At 40.7% G+C, this 5,367-nt stretch overlaps 1 long non-coding RNA gene across 1 annotated transcript in view; it reads left to right on the forward strand.

Annotated features, from left to right (window-relative positions):
- The first annotated feature begins 2,649 nt into the window (after positions 1 to 2,649).
- The window catches only part of LOC103269472, a 50,353-nt gene continuing 47,635 nt past the window's right edge, over positions 2,650 to 5,367 (forward strand). The window contains exons 1-2 of the long non-coding RNA XR_504894.2: positions 2,650 to 2,851; positions 2,978 to 3,172. This is a non-coding gene — a long non-coding RNA (uncharacterized LOC103269472). The remainder of the gene's footprint in view (positions 2,852 to 2,977; positions 3,173 to 5,367) is intronic.

A 5,367-nucleotide genomic window follows, 5' to 3' on the forward strand; every position in this document is an offset into this window, starting at 1 on the left:
GGGAGTGGCCACTGCACTCCAGTCTGGGCAACAGAGTGAGACTCCAACTCAAACAAAACAAAATAAAAAAGAATAGAATCACATTTAACCAATACATGAGATATGAATAGAATCACATTTTACAAAAGATGCATATTTGCAAACACATATAGCCATCCTTCGTAATCAAATGACTATACACTAAAACAAAAATGAGTTATATTGAGGTTTAATCAAATGTTTTTAAATTAATGGACTCACACTCCCAGCTATTACATTTAGATCAACTTTCTCTGCAAGGACAAGTAGAAAAGCTGGATAAAATCTACCAGACATTTGTTTAAAAGCACCAGAGCGCTCCAATATAGAGAGAGCTTGAGAACAGGGAATCCAAGAGAGATCTCACTTACCTACTGCCTGTCAGGAGTTAAAGAAAAACATCACTTGATGAAGACATGGTCTTCCAGAGGCTCAAATTATCTCTACAATTTTTCTTTTATGTCTGGCATTCATAAAATTACTAGGCATACCAGAAGGCAAAATGAAATGACTAAAAACAGACCTAGAGGATGCCTAGATATAGGACTAACAGACTTTAAAATATCTATGATTAATACATTTTTTAAAATTAGATGAGAAGATAGAAAATTTCAGCAGATTATGTTTAATTATGATAAAGAATCAAATTGAAATTCCAGAACTGATAGCTAAACTGACAAATTAAAAACTCAATAGATGGATATAAGAGCAGATCAGAAACAGTTGAAGAACATATTTATGAACTGGAAATCAAAGCAATAGAAATGTTAATACCTAAGGAAGTCAGAATAATAGATTCTTCTTACATAACTGGTGCATTGAGAAATAGTTTCTTCTTGTATAACTGGTGACACATATATCTCTATAACACTTTGTGGAAATACTTTGGCAATAGGAATCAATTATTTGAACAAAAAAAAAGTGTATATCTTTTGACTCAGTAATCTTTTCTCTTGGAATGTGCCATAGGAAGTTTTTTGTTTTTGTTTTTGTTTTAGTTATAGTACCTCGTGTATGAAGATATTCACCGGAGACTGACTTATAATAGCAATAACTGTCTGCAGACAGTGTTTTAGGTGCTTTATTTTAATTAATACAGCTAATTCTCAAAATAACCCAAGGTGGTAGTTGGTATTACGAGCCCCATTTTACAGATAAGGAAATGGAAACATTGAAAGGGTAACTAACTTGATCAAGATTATGTAGCTAGTGAATAGAGGAGCAGAAATTTGAACCAGGTTCTCTGGCTCCACACACGCTTTCACCGGCTCTAGGCTTTTGCAAGCAACCTAAGTAGCCAACATTTGGTAAGTTCATACCGTATACCTGGGCTCGTTAATATTTTGCCTGAATTAAAAATGAACATCTGAACACTTTCAGCAACATAGGAAATACTTCTGATATATGAAGAGAAAAAATAAAAGTACAAATCATAGAACTACAATGAATGCAAAAATATGCATATAAATATGATTGAAAGCAAATATCCCAAATGCTAATGGCAATTACGTGAGGTTAGTAGCGCAGTGGTTTCTTTTCACATTTTCTCAAATTTTTAGTCGTGTGTGTTTCTTGTATTGGAAAAATATATGATTGTCTATATGAAGAAACAGTAGTGTATATTGGGTAAGCATGTGGGCTCAGAAGCTAGACTGCCAGTGTCACTGCTTACAATGGATGTGACCTTGGACTAGTTATTGACCTTTTGTTTCTAAGTTTATCCTATAAAGTGAGAATAATCATAATAACTACCTAATAAGGTAATTGTATGGACTAAGTATGCTTTAAGATGCTATTTCGAACACTATTGGGTACCTGGAAAACATGCAAGCATAAGCTATTTTCTTGCTGCTGTTGTTATTTTACAACCAAAGCTCATGGTTTTAGAGCCCTTGGTGACCAGGCAAAATGACCGTTCCCTCCAGTGGTCCTCAGATAGGCACACCCATTAATAGTAAGTTTTATTTCTGTAGATGGATCTGAATGTATCCTTACCATGAATTTCCCAAGACAGAGATTTGTAGGAACCTACTTGCCACTGCTTGCGAAGTTGCCTCTGGATTCTTCTTTCCCAGGAGCAGTGATAAAAATCAAATATCTGGTATAATTTTTTGTTTTTTTCCAAGAAACTCAGGGTCTCTGCTGGGTCACATCTCAGAACATATGTACATGAGTGATTGAAGTTGCCCCTTGAAGCCAATATTGCATCACCATCACCAGTACTGAATTAGAGAAATTATGTACTTCTCCAATTCCACCTGTCTCTAGATGTTTGATTTTTTTAATCTTTCCGGCTGCATAACAATAGAAAGCTGCTTTAAAAAATAAAATATTTCGCCTGTAATCCCAGCACTTGGGGAGGCCGAGGTGAGAGGACTGCCTGAGCCCACAGGTTCGAGACCAGCCTGGGCAACTTGGTGTATTTCTAAAAATCTGTTAAGATGCCAAGATTTATAGTTAACTGTCCTAAAAGCTTGTAAACAGATAAGATTGTGGAATAACCCCTGCCAATTAAACATGACAAGAGTTAACCAGGTAGGATATTGCAATGCTTGTAAGGGGAAGGGAAACAGATTGGCATTTCATACACTCATAGATTGTATATGTGTCTGTTTGGTTTTCAGGGTGTTGCAGGCCACTGCTCTTGCAAAACCTTAGCTGCAGAACCCACATGTGGCTCCTCAGAGGTGAGTCCACCATCCCACGGATGCTGCCTGCCTCTTAATGGCCGCTGTCAAGTCCATCTGATGTTCATTGGCAAAGTCCTGTGGATAAACTCCCCAAAAATCCTCAGCTCTATGATGTGGTCGTCGTTTGACACACTGCCTTAAGTGTGAGTTTTCCATTTTTGCAAAAACTATTCTTCCAGGCTTATTCACGGAGGCATTTCTGGATTTATGCCCTCCCTCCCCCAATTCCAGGATTTACCCCAAACCTTCCACACTCTTTTTTCTAACAGGTATGTTCTTTGATGACACAGTACTACTTATTAAGACGAATTTACTGTCTAAGTCGCAGGCAAGCATTTCACTATGAGTGATACCTGGTCACATGAAGAACCAGAAGAGTCATAATGAAATTCCTTTTCCCTTGTGGAAAAATGGATCCAAGGATTCAACCAGCAAGTGGCGAATCAATGAAAAGCAGTGACAAGGTGAGACAATGTTGCTAAAAGACAATCTCAAAATTATGATTACATATGAGTTCCTTTCTTATGTAGGAAGCTGCTGGGCAATTTCTCATTGTCATAGTATAATGAGAAGCAATTTCATGTGTTCCTATAGCCACAAGAGGTTAAATGGAGCTGGATTTGGCTCCCTCTGTAACATGCCTTGGGTGTCTGAACTTGGTCAAATTCTGAAATAGCCGTGGGCCTCAGTACCTCTGCTTGAAAAATGGAAACAGTTGCCAGGTGTGGTGGCTCATTCCTGTAATCCCAGCACTTTGGAAGGTGTACGCGAGAGGATTGCCTGAGCCCACGGGTTCAAGACCAGCCTGGGCAACTTGGCGAGACCTTGTTTCTACAATAAATCAGAAAATTAGTCGAGCATTGTGGTGCATGCCTGTAGTTCCAGCTACTTGGAAGGCTGAGGTGGAAGGATTGCCTGAGCCTAGCAGGTTGGGACTGTAGCAGCCGTGAGCATGCCACTGCACTCCAGTCTTGGTGACAGTGAGACTCCAACCCAGAAAAAAAAGAAAATAGGGCAATTGTATTTATCTATTAGGTTATGAGGGCAAAAATGTCATAACATAAAATACCTGGCACCCAACAACTGCTTAATTAATGCTAGTCCTCCCCACCCCATATGTGGAGATAGAAAATAGAGATAACAGATAACTCTGCTTTTATTTTTACATATATCCTTCATCAGCTATCTCATGACTAAAACTCAGAAAAGAGGAGGAATTCTCATCTCTCTATCTTTCCTTCAGCTCTTTGGGCTTTTTCAAACTTCTACCGTAAACTGAGAACCAGGTGTTGTGGGAGGCAAAAAGGAGACTCAGAGATTGACCCTGCTCTCAAGGAGACTGGCCTATAGAAAGAGAGGTGATTTTATAACAGAAAGCCAGTAGAGAGGCAAAAGAAAGCACTCTCTTCATTTATAAGCAGGAGCAATTATTTTAGTTTGGGTTAACAGGGAGGGCTCCACGGAGGAGGTGGTATTTGATCGGGCATTAGAGAAAGGGTACAATTTGGACAGCAAGGAGAGAGGGAATTCAGCCAGCCATGACCAAAGTACAGTTGACCCTTAAACAGCATAAGTTTGGACTGCGTGGGTTCACTTAGGGTGGGTTTTTTTCAACCAAAGTTGATTCGCAGGATACGGTATTCACCCGGGTACAGAGAGGACCCACTTTTTTGCATGTGGATTCTGCAGGGCCAACTTGGTATACTGCGGGGTCCTGGAACCAGTGCCCCCATGAATACTGAAGGGTGGGATGCCTGTAGTGTACCCGGGTGGAGAAACATTGTCCTGGAAAGGACTGGACCGACGAGTTGGCATCACCTTGGATGACCTACTTTTCTTCCTTGGCCTTTGGTTTCACTTGTGAGAGATCTAAATGAATCTCTGCCCTGTCGGCCTCTCAGGACTCTGGAGAAGATCAGATGAGAGCTTGTACACGGCAGCTCTTTGGGATCCATGAAGACTCGACAAATGAAAAGGGTTTATATTTTTTCTTTTCTCCCTTGTACCAAAAACCATGATGGCACCTGACAGAGCCAGTCGTTTTGATATTTTAAAAAAAGTTGACTGAAATAACAAGTCCTTGATTGAATGAATGAATTCCTGAGTGGGTGAATACATGAATGAGACAAAGGCATGGGGTAGGAAAGCTGACAATATGCACAGAGAACCCAGGGTTTTCTTTGGAAGCGTGAGCTAGATCTGGGTGTTAGGATGTGAGTGTGGCTGGTTGGAATGGGCCCACGAGGCCTGTGGTTCAGTGGGGTCTGTGGGTGAGCAGTGTCAGTGGCACCCCGGAACGTGCTGGAAATGCCAAATCCTAGGCCCCGCCCCGAACCACGGATCTGAAACTGAAAATGGGGCTGGCAATCTGTGTTTTTCACAATCTCTCCCTGTTATTCTGATGCCTAGTAAAGCTTTGAGAAGCAGGACTTTGAATTGAAGATGGAGGGTTTAGAAATTGTTCTGTTATGAATCCAGTGCTCATGATAGTGTCGGGGTGGATGGACCAAATCAGAGCCGTATTGCTAGGATGAGGCAGGAGGTTGCACCTAAAAAAAAATCTCTGACCATGTCTCAAAAAATACGATTAGAAGTCGGGCTCGGTGGCTCAGCCTGTAATCCCGCGCCTTTGGGAGGCTGAGGTGAGTGGATTGCCTGA

This window comes from Carlito syrichta, unplaced genomic scaffold (genome assembly GCF_000164805.1).
Source record: "Carlito syrichta isolate Samal-C Ts95f unplaced genomic scaffold, Tarsius_syrichta-2.0.1 Scaffold309276, whole genome shotgun sequence".
Classification (NCBI taxonomy): Eukaryota; Metazoa; Chordata; class Mammalia; order Primates; family Tarsiidae; genus Carlito; species Carlito syrichta.